This window comes from Artibeus jamaicensis, unplaced genomic scaffold (genome assembly GCF_021234435.1).
Source record: "Artibeus jamaicensis isolate MK-2021 breed Jamaican fruit bat unplaced genomic scaffold, CSHL_Jam_final contig_475, whole genome shotgun sequence".
NCBI lineage: Eukaryota > Metazoa > Chordata > Mammalia > Chiroptera > Phyllostomidae > Artibeus > Artibeus jamaicensis.
The window spans coordinates 177,727-203,452 of NW_026521852.1; the positions used below are offsets into that span (position 1 = coordinate 177,727).

General features: G+C 48.8%; 1 protein-coding gene and 1 long non-coding RNA gene across 5 annotated transcripts in view; one reads left to right on the forward strand and one right to left on the reverse strand.

Moving 5' to 3' along the window:
- Nucleotides 1–13,745, reverse strand: part of LOC119058023 (uncharacterized) — a 63,382-nt gene extending 49,637 nt beyond the window's left edge. For all 3 annotated transcript variants that reach the window (XR_005084180.2, XR_005084178.2, XR_005084179.2), the window contains exon 1: nt 13,592–13,745. This is a non-coding gene — a long non-coding RNA (uncharacterized LOC119058023). The remainder of the gene's footprint in view (nt 1–13,591) is intronic.
- The window catches only part of PLXNA2 (plexin A2), a 204,293-nt gene that overhangs the window by 63,019 nt on the left and 115,548 nt on the right, over nt 1–25,726 (forward strand). The gene's annotated exons all lie outside the window — the stretch shown is intronic.

Consider the following 25,726-nt stretch of genomic DNA (forward strand, 5'->3'; position numbering starts at 1 on the left):
GTACATGAGAGGCAATCGCACATTGATGTGTCTCTCCCTCGCTTCCCCTCTCTCTAAAAATAAATAAATTTAAAAAAATTAAAAATATATGCACCAAGTGCTGAGGGCCTAAGGCAGAGAGAATGAATGGCTCAGCCTGGGAAAGTTGGAGAAGGTATCAAAGAACAGTGGGGCATTCGAGCTTGACTTATAAATATAAGGAGTTTTAAGGTGGAGAAAGGCTAAAGGCAGCCAAAGAGTCTGTGCAAAGACACTGTGCAAGCCCTGGGACTGTGAGTGGCTTGCGCTCCAGGACAGAGGGTATGAGGAGGAAGGGAGTAGATGGAGTGGGCAAGCTCCTGCAGGGGCACAGTGGGGCCAGGTGGTGAGCCATGAATGGTATGCTCATGGTTCGTACTTTGGCAACCAAGGGGGAGCCATTTAAGGTCTGATCAAGTCAGGGACATAATATGTAGCTGAAAAAGATAACTCCAGGCTTTAGCCTTTGATTCAGCGTGGACGAACCTCCCCTGGCTTCCTCGATGACCCACATCCCCCCAAATAAAAGCACTCTTTCCCTGGCACTCTCTTTCTACCTGGACAACATCCCTTGATTGTCTGTTTCCCACTTTGGGACTCTTTCTAATTGACCTTTCCCATCCTTCATAAGATTTTTTTCAACCTGTATCAACCTAATCCTGACCTTCTCACTCATGGCCCCATTACTTCAAGTCAAGCCGATATACAGCCTACAGGCCCATGCTTGGGTTGACTAAGGCTCCTGCTCTGTTGGGTAAGGGTGCATTTGGATACGTGCAGGACTGAAGAACTATAGTGATCACAGGCCTTCCTCCTGCCCACACCCATCGAAATCGATGGACCTCACTCAGAGGTAATTACTGGCCATGAGGACCCTCTACTGCCTCTAAAGGGCTTTGTCTCGTCCATGTAACCAGGCTCCCATCAGCATCGGCATCCTTCAACCTCTGCTTCCTCACCTACGAATTGGCAGTAAGTCCTCACGCACTTAACTGACAGGGCTTGTGTGACCTTAAATCGAAACTGACTTTGAAAGCATTTTGTAAACTGTGAAGCACCAGATAAATATGAGATAGAGGAGGGTACATAAGACTGGTTGCTTCAATCAGGAACCAAATTGAGCCATCCATCAATTCACTTCAAACAAAAGCCCAAGATACCACTGAATGGGAAGCTGACCCATGTCCAACCCTATAACCGTGTCAATGAGTCCCTAGGTACCTTTTAACTATCTTTTGAACTGTAGGGTCTTCCATCTCAAACTGTCAGGTTTTCTTAGGCATTCTCTTAAAAAGACTGCCTTTCTTGTACCCTTTCTCCAGGCTCATTCTGCTCCCTGCTCCTCCAGGACCTCCAGTGGTAGCCCCCACCCCTCACTGGGACTTTGGATAACCTTTCCAGATTTCCAGCCCATTCCCCAGGACAGCAGTTAGTACTGGTATGAAGCCAGCTGGATCCAGACCTCCCAGCAGAGAGCAGAACAAAGAAGGATGATGTAGACCTCTCAGGTTGCCTAGAATTGTGAGAGATACAAGCAAAGTTAGACCTTGCCCACCCTAATAGGATCTTCCAGGGTTCGTTTTACCTCTCTCTTTGCCTTCAAGCCGGTAACCTCAAATCTTTCCTACCTGGATACTAAACCCCTCATGTCTCCCATTCAGAGGACTCCTGGGTGGCAGACACAACAGCCCCAGGGGGTCTAGTAGGGGACAAAGGAGGCATGGCTCCCCCAGAAGGAATGGCTCCACTTGCCCACTGACTGGCTATATTCCATACTTGGGCCCACACTGCACTGTCAAATGCTGAGTTGAGATGAGTGGACCTGGGTGGAAGATTCACACTTTGTTCTTGACCTCACACATCCCCTTCCTCCCCCACACTCACCCCTTAGCCTTCTTTTCCACCCTCCCTTAGTCTAGTTTCTAAGTTGTCTCCCAGTATAGGGTGTCCAAGTGTTCCATCCCTGGTCATACACCTCCTCCTAAAGATTTCTGCAGGATCAGCCAGTCTGCTCACTGTTGGTTGGCCAGTGGATATGATGTTGACTTCTGTCTTCTGAGTGGTCTGGGAGCTCCCACAGAGTTGCCAGTGCACAAAGTTCAACCACAGTTCTCTCACAGCTGACCCATCTCCCCCAAAGATAGCAATTGGCTGGGCCCGGCCAGAGAGTCCTACTACCATGGAACGGTCAGATCAGCAGGGGCCAAATCCAAGTTTCCTGGCATCCCTGAGACACTGAAGGAGACCGGGCAACTCCAATTCATTTTCTTGAAGGGATTTCTCCCGTGTCCACCACTGTGGTATTGGGAATGTCATCACTTTGCAGCAATGAACTTGAGGTTTACAAGAGGAGAGGAGGCGTCGGTTCTAGTACAGAGCAGGGGATGTACTGTGGAGATCGAGTTGTGAAGGAAACTTGAAGCAGAGGAATTAGACCGAGGCTCAGCAGGAGTGCCTGGCAGTCTCTGTGGTCCTCTCATAGTAACCAGTTTAACAGGAGGCATGGGAACACCTCCACTTCTCACTCTGATGGCGTCGGTGGGCTGGCCACCGAAAGGTAAACTGCTTTTCTTACCTGCCGCTGATGCCCTTCCCAGCCATCTTCCCTTCATTTCATCTTTTTTTTCCTCACCACCTCCCCCTGCCTCCAGCTGTCTCCGTATAGTCTGCACATCTGGCTGATGACCATCCAGAGAGGTGGACAACGTCTTTGTCCAGTCCCTCTCTCAGCACTCAGCAGCCCTTACCTCCGCCCTCTGAGTCTCCTTATGACTCTACCATCTGTGTTCTTTGCTGCCTCCCCCAGGTGCTCTGCAAGAATAGAATAAGAATACAGGCTCTCTGAAGAATTATCCTTTCTCTCCCTATCCCCTAGCTCCACACAACACCCATATGAAGTTCCCATTCCCCTCCTTCCTACATTTGGAAGCCTGTCTCACTGAGGAGCTGAGGCTAGTCAGTGGGCAAGGCCTCTCTGTTACCAGGCAGGCCCTAGACACATTTGCAGTGCCTGTTTTTATCCTGCCTCTGACCCCACTGCCCTCCTCAGAGGGCACTTGGCATAAGGGAGAAAACCTACTCACTTCATTTGTTTCCAAGGCTCTGCATCCTTGAGCCCCTCATTCTATCTCTGGTGCGAGTTTGCGCCTGCATGTCTACATGCATGCATGCACATGCATGCTTGTGTGCACATACCACGCCTTGGCATCCGGGTGCTCGGGCAGCATTCCCCAGTGGGACAGAGGAAATGAAAACTGGGCAGACTGCAGCAGCAGATGTTTCTGGGAGCTCTTCTTTCTGGCTCAGGGCTGCCCATCGCTCTGCAGGTCAGGCCCATAATGAGAGGATTAATTTTAGCTCCCCTCTGTCTCATCCCCAGTACGGCCGGCTAATGCCAGTTCAGCCGGTAGCATGTCTATTGGCAAGTGCCCTACCCACCCTTGAGACGGGCTTAGCATACACACATAGGCCCAGAAATGGAGCTGCCTGGATCCAGAGCCTCAGCCCCAAATCTTAGCCAGATATGACAGCTTGGTACAAAGGAACAACCCTTTGTCCTAGAGCAGACGATCAGAGTGGGAAGAGGGCTGGTTGGGGGCTGTGTGCGAATCCTGGCTTTGGCATGTGCTCGCTCTGTGAGCTTTAGAATGTGAGTCAAGTTCTCTGAGCTTCACTTTTCCTCATTTTTTAATGAGCATAATATCACAGGACTCACAGGACTTGTTCAAGGATTAAATATAATAACATACTCACATGTAGTACGTGTTCCACTAATGCTCGTTAAGTCTGAATCTAAATAGTGCTAGAAGCACAGACTTCTCAGAGCCCTTACAAAGGCTCATGAATCGAATCCAACACCCATAGCTCAGGAGCAGTGGCAGCAGTAGCACCAGACAATAACCGAATGTTTCGGTGCCAGGTTATATTCTCAGTGCTGTACATGTATTAATTCATAATCCTGCACCATCTCATTTTTCAAATGAGGACATTTAGCTCCTGGGGATCAGGTGCTTCACCCCAGGTCATGCAGCTCCAGGAATCAACCCTAAAGAGAAGGGCTCTAGGCTTCACCTTCAACCACTGCCCTCCACTACCTTCAGATGTGCCAGTGAGGCAGCTGCAGCCCAGAGAGGGCAGGGACCTGCTCAGGGTCACCCAGCTGTCAACCTCCTTCCTCGGCCAGGGCTCTTTCTGTGGCATCAGGCTGAGTGGTCACGTTCTTTAGAAGGTGCTGCAGGAACCCATCTTCTGCAGCCAGCTGGTCCCAGAGCAACGTAGTTCCCCCCTTGTCCTCCACTGCTCTAGAAAGTGTCTCCTGAACACAAAAGGCAGCTTTGCGCAGCCTTCTAAGGGGAGTCCAGGTAAGGCTGGAGCCCTTCCTGCCCGCCATTCTGCACAGATAGGCAGTTGACTCTGTACTCTGAGGACAGAGCGAGATCAGCTCCCTCTGCCCTCCAGGTTCTTTTAGCAAGAGAAGACAGCTTCCTTGGGACACTTGTCACCCAGGAGCACAGAAGCCCTGCTCCCCATCGGTGAGATAAGTGTCAGGGCATGTGTTCTGCTCACCCTGCCCAGGCTGAGCTCAGACCCCGTGCACCCCTGTAGATGGGTGCAGTGCTGTGGGCATGTCTGGGAGGCAGAGGCGTCAGAAGTGGAGGAAGAGGGGGCAGCAGTAAGTTGCAGGTTCTTGGGAGGTGTTTTTAAGGCAGTGACAAACTAATGAGCTAGAACTAGGGGGAAGGATAGAACATCCCTTTTCACAAGGCAAAATTGAGGCATCTCAGACCTTTTGTAATATGATTCCTCCTACCTTTCCTATGATTATGATGGGGGACCCCAAAAATCCAGAATTGGAGGGCAGGCACCTTGAGGTACAGGTTTTCCCTGCTAGGTGTGTTCTAGGAACCGATTTATTTCAGTGTACCAGCAAGCATTGTTGGGAGAGGCTGTGTTCGGCTTCAGTGAATTTTTTGAAGACTTTTCCAATGTGTTGGCCCATTCCATGATGGGTGATTTATGAGCACACCTGCCCACACTGTGCTGAGTGCTCAGCAGTTTTTGACTAACTCCCAAGCCCCACCTTCCCTATTCACCCGATCTTACCCTGAGCAAATTTTGTTTGTTTGTTTCCCTGGATGAAAAAAGACCTCAAGGGAAAATGTTTTGCTGATGTGGAAGAGGTGAAACAAACAAACAAAACAAACAAACAAAAAAACGGCAGTACTACTAAAAGGCATCAAAATCAGCAAGTTCAAAAACCATTTTGAGCAGTGGAAAAAAACATTGCAATAGGCATATTGCATCCAATGGAGAATACTTTGAAGGTGACTGAAGTTTAAACATGTAACAATAAATAATTTTTATAAATAAATTACGGGGTTTTTTGGGTCCCCCTCTACTATACTTCACTCAGCCAAAAAGTATTAACCCCACAAGTTAACTGAAGTTCCAAACAGTAGCTTTCACATAGGTCTGCACCTCTCCTTCAGATCCACTGCTCATGATGCTAATGCTACTATTTACTGAGCACCTACTGTGTGCCAGGCCCTGTGCTTAGTGCTTCCCGTGCATTTTCTTTATTTAATCCTCACAACAAAAACCTTACCTTTTAGGTTGGAGCTATTATTACTGTCATCTAATAGCTAAAGAAACCAACAATTAAAGAGGAGATTAGGTAATTTGGGCAAGTTTCTTAAACTCTCAGTGACTCAGTTTTCTCACCTCTAAAATGGGCAACCAGTTGATTATTTTATTTTGAAGACCAAATGAGATAATGCATGTAAAACATTTAGAATAGTGCTTTGCCATAATAGGCATTTAATAAACATTAGCTACAATTATGATTATGATTTCCATTAAGTTTGACTAAAAGCACCCACCTCATTCCCAGCACACTTAAATCTTACTTGCACTTTAGGCTCAAGCAACTTCAATGCCAGTGCAGGGTGCCCTCCCCACTTCCACCACTCTGCTCTTTCATATGGACAATTTGCCTCTTCCCAACTTTGTCGAGTGCCAAGCAAACTTACCTACTTACCTTTAGTTTGTCTCCCCTTGTTCCCGCCTGCAGTCAGATCACTTCATGAGATGGTACCCCCATGATAGCACTTCTGGGAAACACACCCTCTCTAGGAAGCCTTCCCCTTTAACCCCAGCTGATCCCTGAATTCCTGCACAACTGTCATCTGTATTTGGCATTTGCTCACTGTCATTGCTCTTTGTCATTTTGCTTTCCCTATTCTGTGCTCTTCATTAACTCGTGGGATTCTTGAGAGCAAGGAGTGTATTTAATTTATCTTTATGATGCCAGGATATTTATCACTCAGAAGGAGCTTAAAGAATTCATTGGCTGGCATATCACCCAATCATGGTGAATTGTTCATTAAGAACAATTTAGGCTATAAGGCAAAAAGCAGATTATAGTGTAAAATGCCAGCATTAGTCCTATTCCAAAGGCCAAAATAATTTTGGGGTCGTAGAATTCTATCATCAAGCCTATTTGACTCAAACCCACCAGATTTGTTCCTAGTGCTCTTGGCTGAACTAGCCCCTTTATGATCTACAAGCACCTTCACAGATAGCTCTTGCCTACTGGCCAGCCCTTGACCCTGTCTTCAGCAGGCATCCACCTCACAGGGCCTCCTGCTCCCCTGCCTCTGTGGACGGCTGTGCCTCTCCTTCTGGCTGTAGGGTTTTGATCTCACCCCCCACTTCCCCTCAGCCTGTCAATCATGAGGCCCTGGAGATGGTCCCCAAGGCCCATCCCTCTTCTCCCTAGACTCTATTCACAAACGACTGCTTCAAGGCAGGCCGGTCTTTGCTTAACACTTCTTTCATTTGACTTTGGACTCAAGAGGAAGGTAATTGACACTGTCTCTTTAAGGTTAAAAAAATGCATTAAAAAGAGGCCTTTTTTTTTTTTTTGCCTTTTAAGAGAAAAAAATCCTCCAAGTTATTAGGGGAAGGGAAATTATTTGACTTAAGCTGCCTCTGGCAGTCTGGTGATGCTGAGACAATATACCTGTCATCATCTATCAGGTTTGGAAAACAAAGCCATCTGCATATGGGGAAATGATGGGGGTGCTGGGGAGTGAGGAGAGGTGGTGAATGTCTAATGAGGAGAGCACAGGGCACCCCACAGCTAGTCGGAAAAGACCTTGGAGATCCTGGTTTCAGTGGTTGGCTGTGATCAGAAAAGTCCGGACATTTCAGGAGGGAGTAATAAGTCTGGAATTTTAGAATTTTTAAAATAGTAGAGATTTTAGAGTTCATCCAGCATAAGGGGATTAAAAAAAAACTTATGATCATGAAAGGGAAGTGACTTGCTCAAAGCCACACTTGACTGGTGCCCAAATCGGGGCTGGAATCCAGTTTTCTTGGCATTGTGCTTTCATTCTCTCCTCTGCAGACTGAAGTCCCCTCTCACCCGTTGCACAAGTTCCTTCTGCCCTTCCTCCTCTCCCACCCCTCAAGCTCTGACCCTCACCTAGCTTCCCTTCCCTTGGGCTGCTCCACATTCTGCCCCTGCACACCCCAGTGTAATCTCCAAGTCCTGTCTCTCAGACTTCTCGGTGCTCTAAGCACCTTGTCCACTTGCCCACAAGGCTGTGGCCACTCTTATTTTTCTACGACAGGGGCTCTGGCTTATTTCCAGACAGCACTAGATGCATCCCAAATATACTTTTGGATGCAGCATCAGTCTGCCCTGGGACTGGGCCCTGCAGAATCCAGTTCACTGTGGGAGACAGAGCAATATTCACAATGAGTTAAAGTTCTACCAGCACACAAGGCTGGTGGTCGAAGACTTTGCCAATCACGTGTAACCCATCTGACCTCTCCCTGTGTTTTGTTGTCACTCCATTAATCTGCACTTGTTTATCAGTTTTTTAGTGCGTGTCATGTCTGGGTCTGGAGTGTGTGGCCTGTCGTCCGTCTGCCCGTGACTCCCAAAGGTCAGCCCCTTCTTTCCTCTGGCTGTCTCATCAGCATAAGGAGAGAGCACAGTGCAGAGGGTAGGACAGCCTTTACCGCAGCCCAGCTGTCCCACCCCCAATAACTTGGTCTGGGAGCATCCTCAGGCCAGAGTGAGGACACCAGGACCCTCTCTAGGGAGTTCAGTCTAAAAGTACAAGATGGGCTAATGATCACCCAGCCTAATAGAAAACCGCTGAAGGGCAGGATATCTCTTGAAATGAACATGAGAGTAAACCCTAGAGTTCATGAATCTGGAGAAGCCCAGTGTTGTGCCTCGAAGAGGTCGCGCCTCTTGTGCCTGCTGAGAAGTTCTTTTTCCCTGGCCTCGTGTCCTGGTTGAAACTGAGACTTAAGGGGATGCCACTGGATGGTCACAGTGGTAAATTAAGAAGTGTGTGAGGTCCATTAGGCTCTCAGAAGCAGTATCTATCATCCTTGAAAACCACATACTCTTTATCTTCTTCTGTATGTATTTTCCTTTTTTTACAAGATCAAAAATTCCCCAAGCATTTATTTAGAGCTTGCTGAAGGCATCAGAAAGAGCACTGGATTCAGATTCTGTTTTTATCCCAGGCTAGCTATTGTGCCTTAGGCAAGGCACTCACCCTCTGTGAGCCATTTTATTCTTCTGCACAATGGAGGCAATACATTTGATCACATGGAAACGTTATGAGGAGTAAATAAGAGAATGCTATTTATTTATTCAGTAAGTATTTCCTGAGCACTGAGTCTATGTGGTCACCCTTCTCGGGGGAATATATCCATGAACACAGACAAGAGCCTGTTGCATTCTAGTGATCTGTTTTAAATTCAAAGGAGTATGCTATAAACTGAAATCTGACTGTAAGGTATTGGTACCTCTCTATACTCTCTTCCCCTCCTCTGGACGGATGACTCCTCTCCCATCCAGACTTGGCTTTATATGAAGAGGGGAAAGGGAGGGAGAGAAGCACTAACGTTTCTCATCAAGTGCACCTTATAACCCTCTCCTGTGATGTCAGTGTCCCTGTGCCCACTTTCCATACAAGAAAACCAAAGATCCTAAGGTCTTGATCACTTGCCCTGGGTTTCACGGCACCACCAGACTTTGAACCCAGGCCTCGTGACTCTAAAGCCATGCTGTTCCAGTTCCACCAGTCTGGACTCATATAGCAAGTTCACTTTGTCACTCATCTCAGTATTAATAACACTGGATCCCCAAAGCCAGAGAGTAATTCACTGATGGATTGAGGGGGCACGTGGGGGCAGGGGCAGCACACAGGTGCTGCGCTTATTTGTTGAGACTGTGTGTATGTACGGGGGGGCATACAATGATGAGATCTCAGTAGGGAATTGGTACTTGGGCTGCTAAATAACCACAATTTGTATTAAGCAAAAACATAGTCATTATGCAGCACGTGCAGGCAGCTGCATCTGACTCGAATTGGAGAAGTGGGAAGTCAATGGCACTTTGGCCTGTGGTCTGGGGAGGAGCTTCCACCAGCATCCTGAGATGTCCTTCTCAGGGCAGGAAGTGGGGAGCAGGTGGTGGAGAAGTGAGAACAGAGGGAAATCAGGGGGCATATGCACCTCAACTTGAGACAGCCTGTGCCTCAGCCGCTCCTACCTCCACGGCCGCTCATCAGTATGGCCATTAGAGTTCTCATTAACACAAGTAAACACGCATCCCAGCGCTGGGCAGGGGACACATGTGTTGATATTTAAGTAATTATATAGTGTGCACTGAGTATATTATGGCTCCTCCAGGGAATGGCAGCTGCAGACAATGAGGTACAATGGAGTACATTCAGAACTACTAGTTAATTAATGCATTAGCAACTCACATTGCTGTCAGGGGGTGTGGGAGAGAGGACACCAGATATTTTCCTGGTGTCCTCCTCTCCCTTGTTTCTTTCTTCCTCGGAGCCCTTTTCCTCCAGAAGCTCAATGGAAGTAACTAACCATCAGTGAACAGAATAAACAGCTATAGCTGGACGGTAACTCTTACAGAGGATTTTCTGAGCGAGAGGAAGGAATATCGGAAAAGCATTGACTCAGTTGGCCAATGGGAATTGTAGAACATTTGTTCTCTTCGGTCAAAAAATGAAACCTAGATACCCAGCCTACAAAGAGGGTGGAATCTCACTGGGAAGCATGGGGCTCCTCTCTATCCTGGGATTCTGCTGCCCAGAGCTGAGGAAGGGAAGCCACAGCTACAAGATTTCCTCCAGGTCTGAAGGGATGGAGACGAGTGGCCTTGGGAGCAACCTGGCACTAGGCCAGCCCTGGACCTGGTAGAGGCAATGGGCCTGTGGGCTTTTAAGACGCATGAAATGAACTGAGGGCTTGCCCTGGGCTATTGCAGGGAGCCCCACGGGTTCTTCCCTGATAGGGGAAGTCAGCAAAGCAAAACAGAGGATGAAAGGTGATTCCTGAACAAGGAATGAGAAAACCCTCATTCAAGTCCACACTCTGCCACTCTAGATATGTGACCTTGGACAAGTCTCATAAACTCTCAGAGCATTGTTTCCCCATATATAAAAATGGGGTGGGTAATAATTCTCACTTCAGGTATGTTGCGAGCATGCGATGAGGTACTATATGCGAAGGCACTTCAGAAGCTATAAAAACAGCCTGTAAATGTAGGGCATTGTTATTTCCTCCCATCCAGGGTTTGGTTCCTTATCCTGGGGAAAAGAATGTGTGCTACAAAATGAATCAGAGCTTGGGCACCCAACACCCCAAGCAGAGAGGGCCACCCAGTAAGTAGCTAGCTGTTTAGACCTTATGAAAGAGGCCAAATGAATCCCTCCATCTCCACGCTGCTTTGCAAATTCGAATTCAAAATCGTGGCAACTTCAAACGGGAGGCAAAAGAGCAGTCAGGCCAGCCCAAGGCCCAGCACCCTGGGTTCCCCTCCTGACTCCTTGTCCCAGAGACCTCTCATCACCACAGTTCCCATGGCAAGGCCCCCACCCAAGCCTCTTTGCTAACACAGTGTTTTTAACCTGCCGCCTCCTTCCGCTGTGCTGATCTGCAGACAAGGGTCCCCGAGAGATAACAGAATCAACAGAATCCATTAGTGCCGCTAGCTAGCATCAGGCAGTGCCTGCTAAGTAGTCCTGAGGAGGCCCCTCTGCGCGGTGGCAGTGGCATGGAGGCACACTGAGGGTGAGGCAGGCTAGCTCTGGGGCCCAGGAAGGATGCTCCGGTGCAGCCCAGAAAGGAGTTGGTGTTACCTGCCTAGGAGTTTTTTTTTAAGGATGGTCCCTGACCATGGTCCTTGAGGAAGCCCTATTATCTCACTTCTGAGAGTGAGGATCAGATGCTCTGTCCTCCCTTTTCCCTCAATGTCCTACAGGGATTTGGTAAGAAAGTATTTCTTAGAAAGTGTCTAGAACTGGTCCTCAAAGGAAGACACCACCATTAAGTAACCGGCGGTAAACTGGAAGAATAGGGAAGGCAGACTCACCTGCATTCTCTTACCTTTTGGATTGTGAGGGGATGGGGAACAGAAGCTCCCTTGAGAAGCATTCGGGGAAATGGGAACAAAACTGTGCACTTCTCCCTCTTACTCCTCCTCAACATCAGGTAGATATTGGTAGTGACAGAGAAGAAGAGTTTGGGGGGCCTGGAAAGGGCAGAGGAGTACCCCCTGGGAGGCTGCCCAGGGAGGGATGGCCAGAGAGGGAGAGTCAGGGAGGGACATCAGATATCTATTCCACTGGAGCTTCAGGGCTGAAGGTGTCCCCTGGCCACATGCTGTCTAATCTCTCACACACACACCAGCCCCCTCCTGCTAAGGCCAATTTCCATGCTAAACTGTTCATTATTGCCACCAGGCAAATTGCACAGAAGTGTCAGAATCCATAAGCGTGGGAAGCGTGGACAGGTGCACCCGTGAATACATCTCCTCTGCCCTGCATGCACTGTGTGGGGAGGCCCAGGCCCTGGGGAAATGGTGATGAGAAGCCACAGGATGATGCCCAAGGGTGGGAGAAGGGCACCCTGCGTAGACGCCGAGCTCCGTTCACTGAGCAAGTGTTTACTGAATATTGACATGCCCAGCACTGGCCTGGTGCTGGGGCGCAGAACTGAACCAGCACAGGGACGAGGGGAAAAGGACACCAGCAAGTAACAGCTGGTGACCATGTTGAAGAGGTGGACAAGGTTCCACGAGTGGTTGAGAATTTGTGACCAGGCAACCAGAACTGTGGGGGTTGGGGCTGGGGACACTCAGAAAAGGCTTCCCTGAGCAAGTGGTATGTAAGCTGACTAAAAATGCCTTGTCAGCCTCTCTGCACAGTTTAGAACCCCTGCCCCACGCCCCTTAGGGCCACCGTCCACATCCCTCACTAGCCTTTTCAGGCACAGGTGCACTCCCCTCGACTCCTCCCCCTTCCTCACTCCCCATGTTATTAGTTCTTGTCTCCCCCAGGTGCCCTCACCTGCCCTCCCTTCCCCAGCCCTACTAAGACTTTTATCATGTGCTCCTGAATTTGTGCTAGCTTCCGCCCCACATCCCTCACCTTAGGGTCCATAGCACTTAACCCTTTTAATGGCTCCCACGACTTTTAAGACATAGCTCAGAATCCTATGCAAGGTTCCGACACCCTGCCACCAGGAACGCTTCATCTCTTCCTTCCACACGCCATCTCTGCCACACCCGTGCCCCTTTCTTCCAGCTGTGCCCGTTCCTCTCACTTCCTTTCTCAAGCTGTTCCTGCCACACCTTCACACCCTACCTTTCAGGCTCCACCTAGTTCCCGCCTCCTCAGTGGAACATTCCAGGATTTATTTGCCCACTCAGACTCAATTGCTCTCTCTAGAAACCCATGGTCCTTATCACTGGCTACAGCACTCAGCAGAGTTGGCCTTGTGTGTGAGTTCCTGTATTCCTTTCCTGAGGCCCTGTGCACAGCGGTGAGCGTCACCGACTTTGGAGTGGATTGTCTGGATTCCAAACCTAGTCCAGTGTGGGCAAGTTACTTAACCTCTCCGTGCCTTACCTTTCTCCTCAGCAATAGGAGAATAGTAGTAGAACCTATTTCTTAAGGCTGTTGAGGGCGTAGAACGTGTTCTTCTGGATAAAGCACGTGTAACAGTGCCTGCTTGCTATTATTTGTATTTCATATGTTATTATCATCTGCCTCCCCATCTGATTATGAACTCCGAGGAAGCACACAGAATTCATCTTTGTATTCCCTCAGATAGATTCTGCTTTGCCCCATCATTTCTTGTAACTTCTCTCAGAAAGAAGCACAGAAGACTCAAGCCAGGAAGGACCTCAGAGATCATCTGGAGCCTTTTCCAGATCAGTAACCTGTGGTCCCCATGAGCTGAAGGAAGGTCTTGTTCAATTCATACAGCTACTCAGCACTTGGAACCTAGCAGCCAGGCATGGAGTACCTGGGTCTAACTCACAGCTTTCCTGCTCCAGCCCACATGCTATTTCTATGTCCTCTTTGGAGAAGAACAGATGGTCAGTCCTTCCCCATCCCTCTCTTGGCACATCACTGAGCCACACTTTCAAATAGCCCCTCAGCCTTCCGCCCTCCCAGCAAATGATCTCAGTTGTCCTGAACACTTTGGCCCTTCCTAATGAGACAGGTTTTCCTACCTTTCAGTCCGGTGCTGTGTGTTCTTTAAATAGGGAGCTGGCAGCCAGACTGAGACTTGGCCTTAGCAGAGACTGCAGGGGTGGAGAGGAGGGGGGGACCGAGTCAAGGCAGACCTGGGCTGGCCCCTGATCCCCAGCACTCCCAGCACCCACCCTGCCAGGCACCCAGAGCAGATTCGGACTCCTCCCTTCACTGTGGATTTGATACAATCTGGAGAATGCATTAAACATTACACAAAGTAGTTGACGCGTAATTAATAAAGTACAGATTTTGGCTGGAAGCCTCAACTTAAAATAGCGCTATGACTGTGGGAGAGGGAGGGGAGGGGAAGGAGGCTCAGAAGACAGCACGTGAAGAGAACCGAATCCGTTATCCCTGATAATAACAGAGCCGCTTCTCTGGTACTAGGGAGGGAGGAGAAAGATAAAGATTTCATTTTTATTAACAAGAGTGGGACTGGGGTTCAGAGAGGCTAAACGTGTTGCCCCAGGAGCCTGTGAGTCACAGGACAGAGCTGCAGACCTATGCCTGGGCCGGAGCCTTTGACCCTTATCCACACTCTCAGGTAGGGGAAACCCAGCATCCCTGTATCACCGAAGCACTCATAAAGTTGCACATTCCAAGACTGTTTTTAATTTGAGAAATGTTTTAATGGCATTTGGAGACAGCCTGTTCCCTCACTGACTCTCTAGAGAGGCTGGAGGGAGTTTTGCATCATCTTCTTTGAAGGAAAAAAAAGGCTTTTCCATCTGCAGGCATGTGCAGAGAGCCTTTGCTGCAGTTTACCAGCCTTCTGGTGCACAGCGAGAGGTGAGGAAGAAGCTTGAAGAGTGGAAAGAAGGGGGAGAAAAGGCTTCCGTGGTTAATTCAGATGTCTGGCCTCAGGGGCATTCTCTCTGAAAGCTGGAGCCCTACTGCTTTCTCATCCCAAACTGGTTTTCTGAAGCAAAATGCAAATTTCAGCCCAGCTAGTCAACCCTGACAAGGCAGCATCACCTGTAGCCTGGCACTCATTAACAAATGACCCAGGGAGGACCCGAGACAGGAAGAGAGCCTGCCCTGAGTGGAGCAGGCTGACGTGGAAGGTTATAGAAGCTTCAGGATCAAACCACCATCGAGCAGAAGCTTGACACCAAAAGGGAAACTGAGGCACAATTCTCCTCATGTAATCCCCTCATGCCACTCAAAACACTTCCTTCTTCTCTCTACAAGGCAGAAATGAACTTGATCTTCTGTTGAAACAGCAATGATTGAGTGAGGATGGGTGGAAGTCTAATACATTAGGAGACCCTGCAGGTCCTCTATGAGAATAATTAATCTATTAATTATGCGGCATAAGGAAAACAGCACAGGCTTCTATGGCGTGATCTGTGTTGCATTGGTTTCTGCATCCACAAAGCAAAAGCACTATCCTTGGCATATGACAGGTCTTTGAAAATGTTTGTGGCCAGACTCAGGAGACCAAACTCAAAATTCAGATTCTTACTCTAATCCCCCAGAGCCTCAGTAGTTTCATCTGTAAGATGGGGATAAAGGAAGCTTCCCTTCTTTCCAGCCTGTCGGGTAGATTGAATGAGATGTTGCTGTTAGTCTGGAAGCCCTGCATTGTGCGATGCCGTGGTGATGCCAGGTAGCTGGCTGCCTTGTTCTGCCCAGTTCTTGGTCCTCCTTTCTCCCTGCCCATGACTGGGTCGGAGCCAGCTGCGCAGACCTGGTAATCAGAGGGACACATGGAGTTTCTTTCTTCTACCTGTTACTGGCCATAGGACAAGACCTCAGATCTTGTCTTCTTGAAGGAAAGATTTCAATCAAGAGAAGAAGTGCAGTAAAGGAAGCAAGAATTTATTGGCCACAACAAAAGCACACTCAGGTCAGCGAAACAAGGAAGAGCCAAGGATAGAAGAAGTAACAGGACAGCCTAGACTGGGCTGCTTTGGTTCTCTAGAAACCTTATAGGGAAGAAGTGAGACAAGGTGGGCTGCTTTAGCTCATTGGGAAGTCAGAGAAAAGGGGGCCTTGGAGACAGATTCAGGGGGTAAGCCCAGGACAAGCTGCTGCCACTTATTGCTCTCCTAGTTGCAAGTCTGTGGGTCCTTTAGAGTCTGGGAGGAAGAAGAAGGGAGGAAGAGGAAGAAGGGAATGGCGAGGGCATTCTCCCCAAAGGGAAAGTATGCAATAGCTCCTGTGTCTTGTGCGTTATTTCTCTCTTGCAGGCAGAAATCTTAGGGAAAGCCTCAGGGGAGGATCCCAATAGCATATTCATCAACTTTCCAGGTGTGTCCTTTCAGGGTCACGGTCTCCACTGATTGGTCACTGCCAGGACAGGGGGGTCATTGGTCAGTGCTGATGGTCCTGAGGCAGCCATGGTGTCACTTGTCCGATTTTACAGTTTTGGGGGGCCTGGAGTGGAAATACAACTGAGGCCCAGATGTTATCTCTAGGGAAGAAAAGTTAGGGGGTTAAATCACATGACCACAATGTGCTAGGGAAGGAAAGGTTGCTCTGGTGGCGACGTCCTTGTTTTCCCAGTTTCGTCCCTTGCTAGGCACCAGGGACTTTCTGCCCTGGTGATCTCTTCCTGTCCCATCATCCTTGCTCTACCACCTAGCCCCAAGGTCCTCATGTAGGCACCTTGTTCTCCAATATCCAGAGTTTGAATGCAGAAACTTTATAGAGCTACTTCTTCCCAGGAAAAATAATTTTGAGATAGAGGTGGGAGCCCAGCCTCATCCAGATTGCCAGCCCTAACCCTTTCTGCCTCAGGAGGGAAGAGGTTCGAATGCAGGAGAGAAGGGACAGGAAAGACATGCAGTGTCTTTGGTGCAGAGGGGTGCAAGGAAGGCTGGTGGCAGAGCGAGTGGACTGTCACTGGCATTCCATAGTGGGCTGTGGCTGTGCAGCTGAATCAGAGCCGAGGAGCCGCCGAGACCAGAGGAGCCTCAGAGTCCACTGTGGGCAAACTGATAGCCCATCTGGGATCCATCCACAGCCTGCCTCCCTCCCCCATGCCTTGAGCTCATTGGAGGAGCCAAAGCAGGAAAGCAGGGCTAGGTGCCTCCCCCAGCAGCTGGGCAATCCCCCACATGCCAGCCCACAGGCCCCTGCCGCTCCCTCCCCCCTACACCGCTCTGAAAGCACACGTTGCCAGTACACCAGCTCCTGGCTTCAGTTCCTGCCCCTTCCTCTCAGAGCCAGCATGAGCTGATCTTAAGGCTTCAAGTCATGCAGGGGAAGGGGAAGGAGCCTCAGGGCTCTTTATCCAGGGAACCCGGGGAATGCAGCGCCATTTCTTGTCGGGAAGAAGTCCAGATGGCCATCAGTGTAACACTGGGCTTTCAGAATCCTCACAGAGGAGTCGACCAGCCCTCCTTGGCTGGCAGCATCCTAAATCTCCAGGCCCCAATATTTCCAATCTTCCATCTTTCCAATCTCCTAAGTACTCAAGCTCTCATAACACAAGGATCTTGGGATTGGAAGGCATGGGGCAATGCAAAGAACAGGTATAAGCAGCTGCCGGGAGCCTTACACCACATCTTCAGCTCTGCTGCCACGGGGTTTGCTTTGTGACCTTGTGGGAATCATTTGCTTTCTCTGGGACCCAGTTTCCTTCTCTATAATAGGCTACCTGCCTCCCCCACCCAGTATTGTGAGGCTTATGGAAGAAAAATGGAAGTGACAGAAACAAAAAGGGAATGTCATCATCAGAGCGCACTCTCTGAGAGCAGAGGGCAGTGCGATGCCAGTCACATCAACAAGTGGCAGCCGACGCTGGGAGCACCTGACCCCCCAGAACCCCCATCCTCCACCAGGACAAGGAGTCGCCCCCAAGCCTGGAGGAGAGGGCTTTATGTCCCCATTTCCCCGGCACTCTCCCACGCCCTGGGGTCAGTAGTAGTCATAGTGGTCTTGTTGTCACCCACCACATTTTGTTAACCTTTGACTGCCACCCATCCCAAACACGTATGGACACCAATGGGCTCTCCCTCCCTCTCACATGCAGATGTGCCCCCTGCCCTCTGTGAACAACTCGGAACACCTCCCCAGGAGACCCTCGGAGTGGTGTGCTGGAGAGAGCACCCACAGCAGGAGGAGCCTGAGAGCCTGCTGAGAAAAGCTACCTATTTGTTGGGGAACCTGACAGGGTCAGAGGCAGCTCAGACCACCTGGAGGGAACCAGGCCCTTTGCCCACCACAAATCTCTTTTAACAACAAACTTTGAGAACAGCCTGTTTTCCCAGTGCAGCTTCCTGCATAGTGTTTGCCTAATCTGTCTGCCTAAAATCCTCTCCAAACATGAGGTTTCCTGCCCTGCACTGGCAATCAGCGAGCTCATTATCCAGGATTAGAGATGGAATGGGGCGGGGGTCAGGTCCCGTTTAATTACAGGAAAAAAATTAGCCCAACTCATGTCAGCAAGGCCACTGGGATTAGAATAAGGTCCAGGTCTGGACACAGGTCAGTGGGGAGGTGGGAGTGCCCCACTCTCTGGGCCGCGGTCTTCTGCTCTTGACTGTCTCTGGGATGAGGGTGGAAATGAGGGCTTCAAGAGCTTCTCCCTTGGGGATTGAGGAGAAGGGTGCCTGAATGCATCAGAGAGAGAGGCACAGAGACAGCCCAGAGAAAGACAGAGAGGTAATAAACATGAAGGTGGGGCTTTCTGCCAAACAGTCCTTGTCCTCTCTTCTATGAGAAGAAACTCTTGACTCACAGAAGCATTTATTCATTAATTTATTCATTCATTCTTTCATTTTACTTATACGTAGGGAGCAGACCTACGTATAAGTTATGGGCCAGACCCATAGCTGATCTAAGAACTTTTATTGACCCAATAGAAGGCATATTGACCACTGGCTCTAGATTTTAAGTGGTATCTCTCTTCTCACCTCTTTCCTCTTTTCTAACACATCCTATATACTTAACCATCTTGGAAGTAGTCCAGGCCCTCAGAAACCCCCACTGTCTAACTCCTACCCACAGAGACAAAGGATTCAAGCACCCAGTGCAAAGACCTGAGAATACATCAAGGCAACACACAACAGAGTGCAAATGCATCAGTACAAACCGTATATTATTCTATGAGTCTAGTTATTTGTATGTATTTGTACCCACTTTTCAAATAAGGAGTTAGGCAATATAATAAAAGATTTGGCAAACACATATAATGCAAACTAGCGTGGAACTAGAAAATACAAGCCACAAAAGAGGAGTAGAAATAAATATGCTTACAATAAACCCCATATAGGAACCATCACCCAACATCAGATTTGGCTTGAGTATCCTGGCAGCCAAAACAAAAAGGGAAGTGGAATGAATTAGAAATCCTAACTCTCTGATAGAAGTATACCTATTTTTCAGGAGAGACAATTTCCAGACATTGCATGATATAAATGATTTATCGGGTGAGATCTTGTATAGAAACCAGGGCAAAAGTTGGACATCAAAATCAGAAGCATCTTTTATATGGAAATGTTTTATAATAACTCATGCTAAAATGCCAAGGCTGTGACACCCATGTAACAATCAACATTCAATAAATTACCTTCCTGGAGTAACCAACAATAAAAAGCAAGTAGATAAGGCCATTAAGGAAAGTGAAGCTTGATGATTAAGCTTTTGTGATCCCAGTTAGTGGCTTTCTGGAGCTCCAACTTGATTCAAGGATAACATGCAACTTTTTGAAGCACCCCTTTATGCTTGGCGTTCTGCCAAAAGTTGAATAAAATGAACTATCTAAAGTCAGCTTCTACATCTGGGAATTTATCATTTTTGTTGGCACTTCCACAGGGGCTCAGACAGCAGAATAAGGGCATTAAAATGATAGTAAGATGTTAACATCATATGCAAGACAAAGGCGAATACCTTTCAGGGAGGCATGTGGCTTAATAAAAGCTTAGGTAATTAGACTGACACAGGCTCAAATCTCTGTCTACCACCTACTGGCTGTGTGACCTAAGACAAGTTATTTAACCTCTCTAAGATGCGGTTTCTTCATCAGTGAAATGGGTTTGGGGGATTAACATAGATATTTTTCGTAAGGCTCCTGGTACCCTGTCCAACATGTAATACAAGCTCCATCCGTGGTAACTAGATACCATTCCGGGATGGTAAAGACGGCTAGATTCCTAATGTGGAACGGTGAGTAGCAGCAAGAGGAGGAGTTCTCTGATCCTCACAAGGGTGACAGGGCACACAGTACCCCTTCTCAGAAATCCTCTCGAAACCATCAGCTCCTAATGGTTGGGACCATCTGAAGCCAGTTCTGCAGATGCTCCAACATAGATTGTTTCTCGGGGGTCCCCAGATTCCTGCCTCTTGGCTCTGTTTCTGTCACAGCTTGACTAGAAAATCCCTGAGCCTGCTTTCTCTCACCCGTTTTCTTTCCTCTCCAGAAATGCCCAGGACTTGGGTTTCGTTGCCTTGAGGTCCACTTCTCCTTGCCCAGCCCCCTTGTCTTCCCACACCTCAACCCTCAGGTGCCCTTCCCCCGCTTGCTGTGGGGTGGTTCAGGCATCAGGTAGGATGACAGGTATGCACTGCTACCTCTCCTCCATGCATCCCTTGTCCAGATTGGATGTCAGCCAGCCCCAGGCAGCCTCCAGGTGATGGCAAAAGGAGTTGAGGACAGGAAGCCATGTGGTATTCCCTGCCTGCCCCACACCACACCTCCCTGACAGCTGGGGACCCAGAACTCCCTTGAGGTATGGAGGGGGGCAGGAAAGGAGAGGCAGAGCCAGACATCCAGGTGTTGGGCCAGGGGCCAGGCACATACCAGGCTGGCCCTTCAGACACATCCCTTTACACACCCCCTCCCCCTCTGCTTCTTTGCAGTTTCTCTGGTACTTTCCAGCTCACTGCCAAATTGTCAAAAGCTATGAGAGGCAAAGTGCTGTTCAGTTAATGATTCCAGTCCCTGGAGAGGAGAAGCGTTCTTTTAAAAGAAAAAAATAGAGGAGTGGGGGTGTGGGAGGGGCAGAAGAGGGGGATGCTTTAGTACTTTACACAAAAGCTAAGCTGTAGCTCCTTCTAGCTCTTTTTAAGGAGCAGATTAGAAGTGGGCAGGTTTGCCCTGAGCAGCCTTCTCTCTGTGGGTAATAGACTGGAGCCTCCCTTCACTTTCTCTTTTGCACAAAGTAAAAAGCGCCTGACTCAGAACACCGCCATCCCTCTGGCCCCAGCGGCCTCAGCCTTCTGTGTCCCCAGCACAGGTCCCACGGAGGGCCGCACCAAGCCACTCCTTCAGCCACTCTGAGAGGCTGCCATCAAAAGCAGGCTGCAGCCTCCCCCAGTGCCCTGAGCCCCTGCTGCTCCCCTCCTCTCCCATCTCCCCTTTCTCGGCCCCCTACTCTCTCTCCTCTCCCTCCTCCTCCATCCTGCCCCCTCCTCCTCCTTCCCCAGCTGGTTCCCTTGGAAGGACAGAGAGCAGGAATGACCAATTGCCCCACTGGGCCCCTGAAGAATTTTGCTCCTGCCCAATTTTCCTCCTCATTCTGCTCCCATCCAACTCTCTGGGTTGAAAGTAAATCAATTAGAAATTCTTTGCCTCCACGCAGCCCTTTCCACTGTCCAAAATGCTTTCATGTTCCTTATCTAATTTGTTTCTGCCATAGCCTTGTCATGTAGACAGTATCGTTTTTACCAGTTTTGCAGATGAGGAAAGTGAAAATTAGCTCCCTTGGCTGAGTGCCCCTGGGTGGCCTGGCTGCCACCCCAGCGACTGAGACTTCAGCCCAGACTGGATGGACTGTCAACACCCACCAGAAGGGAAGACTGAAGAGAGGGGTTTAGAAAATCTAGAAAGCAAATGGGAAATCTAGAAAAGTAGCTGTGAAGATAGAGCTGTGTGCTCCTAATTTCCATCATCGCCAGAAGTGACTCAGCTTTGTGGGGAAGTTCTCTAAGGCTCTTATGTTCTGTATCATCCCTAGAACATTTCTCTATAGTCTTGGTCCCTGGCATCTGCTCACATCCTCATACAGAGAATTGCATCAGCTGTAGAGATGCAGCCACCCCTCACACGCAGTGATGTGTGGTTGGTCCAGGAGCACATGTGCCCTGGGTAGAGGAAGCCCCTCTGGGGCTCAGAGAATGTGGAGGTGGAACAGTCAGCACTGTGCTGACTGTTGAGCCCACTGGATATTCTGCCAGTGCTCAGAGGAAATGCAGTACAAAGTTTACTCCTCACAAGGCTTCTGCTTCTCTCCTCCTCTCTGTCCAAGGAGATCCTGGTACCTGCTGCCCTTTTGTACTTAGCCATCCCAGCAAGGTCTGCATGTTGGCACTATGGTGGGCAGCTGTGGGGCATCAGCACAAGGAGGAGAGAACATCAAGGAGAAGCAGTGTCCAGTCAAAGAGGACAAGGTGACCAGGAATGGTCTCAAGCATTGATACCAGGGAGCAGAGCTAAAGTCAATGATAGATCAAGAAGACCAAGCAGTCCTTGCTCACCACGCCTTACCCACCCCACTTTGATTAGAATGATCTGGCCCCAGAAGAATAGCAATGAATTAATTAGGAGTCTGTTGTCACAGAGCAGCTCATTATGAAAGTCCCTCTCCTGAGAGAGGAGATGGGGAAAGGTGTGAAGAGGACAGCTATTCAAACAGGATCTTCTTAAAGAGCTAGACCTTCCCCCAGCTGTCTGTTCCGCCCTTGGGTTCTCTGCCAGAGAGACAGACGGAGCGGAGCACACGAGGCGCCCTGAGCAGCCCTGTGCTGGCTGCCCAAGATTTCAGCATGGAGGCGTTCTGGTCCCACCTCTTTCTGGCCTCATGCCTCTTCCTGTGACGCTGTGCTTCAGACTCCAGCTTTAACCCCATCATCATGGCCTTAACCTCTGCTTTGCATCTGCCTTTGAGCCAGCACAGCTCCAGCTGAGTGGCCCTGGAGTTCTTTTCATACCGATACTTCAAGTGTTTAGTCCTTTCTCCCTAAGGGCTCTTATAGGGCCAATGGGGAGGGAAAAAGTCATTTCAACAGAAGCAAGTGCATGTAGTATGTTTCTCTGCCAGTTCCAGAAGATTGGGTGGGGAGCAGGAGGAACGGCAGAGCAAGATTCCTTCTTTCTCTACCCATTCTTTTTCAGAGATGAAAAAGTGAGGCCTAGAAAAGTAAAGGCCTAAAAGCCTTGAAATTCTGATTCTTCCACCTATCAGCTGTCAGTGACCTTGAGGAATTATTGTGTCTGACCCTCCTCTGCCTCTGTTTCCTCATCTGTAACATGGGAATAATAGAACCCTTGGCATGATGTCTAACACTAATAGGGGTTAAAGAAATGTGAGCTGTGGCTGATGTTCCACTCCTGCCCCGTTTCAGGAACAGGACTCACTCATTTCATCAGCATGTGTTATTGAGGCCCTATGATATACACAGTGGTACCAAATGCAGTAGGGTATATGATGCTGTATAAAACACAGTGTCTGTTTTCTAGGAACTTTCCATCTTAGGAAAGACAATTGCATGTGTTCACAAGTAACTGTGCCAAGAGACAGGCTTAGGCGCTATGAAAATTCAAAGGAGGGATCAGGACAGCTTTGTGGAGGAGTGGCATTTGGACTGGGCCTTGGAGGATGGTCGGGATCGAGGAGATAGAATAAATTGTCAAACAAAGGCATAAAGACCAAAAACCTGGAGACATAACTGATAAATGGTGAGAAGGCCATGTTAGCTAGGCCTCTACATAACAGACTGAGAAATGTGAACTTTTCTAAACCACCAGTGGGGTCAATTAAAGGTGTTTTGTGGGGGGGGGGGTGGACGTATGCAACCAGTTACTCTTCTTCATATCCCCAAAGTGGTGGATGTTCATTATTTTAAAAAATTATTTTAAAAGCCTGAGATAAGTAAGAGAAATTTGTAAACACCTGAAAGTTAAAGTTTTTGCAAACAGAAAAGGCAGGATCAAATAAGTGTCGTAAGAAGATTAATCTGTCCCTGTTTGGGAGAATTATAGCAGGAATATGCTGCAGGCAGGGAGATTTCTCAGGCTATTGCTGTAGCACAGATAAGAGTCAGCGAAGACTCAGACCTAGTCCATGGGCAATGGGAAGAGAAATACAGTGCCATGGATGTGGTCTCCATTTTTCATTTTTTGGGTACCATGCATTTTCTACACCATGGTAATGGTCTCCATTTTTCGTTTTTCGGGTACCGTGCATTTTTTGCACCATGGTATACACATGCCACAAGCGGTTTTTAAATGACTTTTCCTTGGAAAATCTCAGGGAGTCCTTGCATTCAGGCACAGCCCCGTGTCAGATTGCTGTGTACACAATTCTCAACCTCCCTTCTCATCCTTACAGCCCGAAATGCCATCCTCAATGTTAATGAAAGCAAGAGATTCCTGTTCCAGATTATAAAATGCTGGGCAATTTTAGACCAGTGAAAAGAATGAGTTAATTAAAGAGGGTAATAGCCCTCTTAAACACTCACCCCCCGCTCTTTTTTCCAGGCTGCAGGTGGCCTTCTTTGTCACACTGGAGGAGACAGCTATAAGATCTATTTTGTTCCCCAGGACTTATCTCCAGGGGCACCCAGCAGCTTAGATGTAATTTTGAGTCCCGGTACAGGCATTGTCCTCTTGTGTGACTTACGAAAAACGGAGGCCCCAGAGGGAGGCTGGATGAAAGGCACAGAGTCCAGACCTTGGAATCAGACAGACCAGCTGTGAGCTTCCCTGGGCTGCTTACTAGCTGCGTGATCCTGGTCTGGACACTTAACATTTCTTACTCCATGAAATGAGGGACCTATCCCATAGCATTTTCAAGATTATTCATGTTAATATCTCTAGCCCTTTGCACACATTGTAGCCATGTTCAGTAGATGTTCAATAAACACACTGAGCTATATAAGTTGATAAAGGAAGAGAAGCACGTCGAAAGCCTTTGCAGATCCGGCCCCAGGGAGGGCAGGTTCCTTTGCTCGCTTCCCTCTAGGCGTGCGATGGGGCCTCCCCAAGGCAGCCAGCCTGTGTGTCAGTGTGCGTAATTTTCACCACACCCTATTCCTGCGCTGGGTGAAGAAGGCTGTCCCGTCCCAAGGTGGACTGTGAAGGATGGTTCTAAATCATTAATTTGATCCTGAAATAGCCAGGGCATCCCCAAACAGGAACCTCTGTGCCATGCTCAAATGGAGAGTTCAAGAGCCCACATATTGGAGCTTTGGGAAAACAGAGATTGCATTTTGGCAGAAGTTGCTCCTTATTCTTTATGAATTCCTTCTCCCACCCCTCTATGCTCCCCCGACTATGGGCACACTCCCTGTGAATTATTGGTTTGCCACTGTGTGACTTGATTTCCTCTGAGGCTGCTTAATGCTTTGGCTGTCCCTTGCCGTGTTTATCTTATTTGTTTCCCAGAACAATCAAGTGCTTCCTCTGCCCCCGACAGCTTCGTCCTGTTCCCAGCACCTCCTGACCTGCCCAGGTTTTGAACAGGAGCAACACCGAAAGGTGGGGCTGCTCTGAGGCCAAGCCCTGTGCCCCAGAACTGCCTGACCTAATTCACCTGTACAGGCTCTTGTCCCTTCCTCGGCCTTGGAGCTCAAAGCCCTCCCTGACAATGGTAGACCCAGGAGTTGAATTCTGTTGCTTCTAGGTCTTGATGTCACTTTCCCCTGAGTCGTAAAGGGAGAGGCCCCTGGGATAGGGGAGTTGGTGCCCTTGTGAAGTACAGTTTGTCATGAACCACAGGCAGGTGAGAAGCACAGGCCACTCCTCCCAGGCCTGTGGGCCGCAGGGCCCATGATTGCTTGGCTATCCACCCCTGGCTGAGGAGGAGCAAAGAAGCCACAGTTTAGAGGGAAAAAAAAATCTTCCATTCCAGCCAATTTCTCTAACCTAACTCCTAAACATTTTCTTTACTCATAGTAGATGTTCAATAAATATTGATGACATCCACTATCCCCTATCATTATAGGTCAGGCTGTTAAATCTCAGACTGTCCCAAGGTGCTGAAATCCAGAGAAGTGCTTCCTATCAGGACCATGGCCCCCACCACACCCATGTTTTAGGAGAAAGCCCTCTATAGCTTGACCTACTGTTGCCCAGGAGCCTCTTGCCCCATGCACCCCTCTGCTAGCCCTTCACCCCCAGTTCACAACATGCACAGAAATAGAAGTAATTGTACATGGAAATGTCA